Raw genomic sequence first — 1,079 nt, forward strand, 5'->3', positions numbered from 1 at the left:
AGTTTGCTTACATTCTGGTTGAGATTAGTACTTAACTCGGGCAACTTTTATTATTTACAGTGATATAATGTTTTAGTTTTAACTAGAACTTTAATAATCAACATTAGTGTATGCCAGAGTGGTTAAACTCAAGGATCTTGTCTCTATTTAATAAGATAGAACTGGAAACATGAAACAAAAATGATGTGCTAACCCCAATGTTACTGTTAAAGTTCAGAAGACATGGTGATAGCAATTAAGAAACAGTTCATATAAAAACTCAGAGATGCGTTCCTCCCAGGTTTCTGCCTGCGGCTCCTGGGCTGTCACAGTTTGGAGTCTTGTGAAGACGGCTTGTGCTGCCACGTGGTCCCCAGCCAACAAGGACAGGTTTATGTGTAACTATCCTGTTGATTTTAAACAATAAGAAGATCATCGCAGAGGGAAGGTGAATCCCCATAAGTCAGGCTGTTGAAAATTCTACAGCTACAGAGATTCAAGATGTATGTTCAGCAGTTGGACTTAACGTATTTCCTGAGAAAAATAAAATGTACTCTAGAGAATGGACTCGTGATGTCCAATACAGAGGCAGAGTCCAGATCCAGCTCAAACAAGAAGATGGCAGCCTCTGCCTTGTACAGTTCCCATGATGTAAGTCAGTAATGTGGTATGCAGCAGAAATGATACCTAAACTAAAAACAAGGACACAAAAAACAGGAGGTGGTGACCAAAGTCTTCAACAAGGAGAGGGAAGTAAAAAAGGGAAAGGAAAGAAAAAGAAGTAACCTAGTATCAACATCAAGTATGTGGTACTACTGTAAGAGACATGGTGGCTTCTAATTTGTATCAGAGGAAAATAGAAGCTTTTTGTTCGCATCATTTAACTCAACTGTGAACCCTTGTACCTCTCATCTTTATCATCGGAATTGACAGTGAAACAAATTCACATCAGAAGTTTGCATCTCACTTTTAGGCAGTATAAAACAATTTTTGTGTCTTTCAATGCAGTATTTTTTGGAAGAAAGAATATTTTTAAACCAACAATGGACTGTACAATAAGTTACTTGAAATAAGTTACTTGTTTCAGATGAATTTCAATT

At 37.3% G+C, this 1,079-nt stretch overlaps 1 pseudogene; it reads left to right on the forward strand.

Moving 5' to 3' along the window:
- Positions 1-265: 265 nt before the first annotated feature.
- Positions 266-629, forward strand: LOC105726644 (signal recognition particle 19 kDa protein-like; annotated as a pseudogene).
- Positions 630-1,079: the final 450 nt, after the last annotated feature.

Source organism: Aotus nancymaae, unplaced genomic scaffold, assembly GCF_030222135.1.
Source record: "Aotus nancymaae isolate 86718 unplaced genomic scaffold, 86718_ANA_hifiasm-v0.15.2.pri h1tg000002l, whole genome shotgun sequence".
In the NCBI taxonomy this organism is placed as follows: Eukaryota; Metazoa; Chordata; class Mammalia; order Primates; family Aotidae; genus Aotus; species Aotus nancymaae.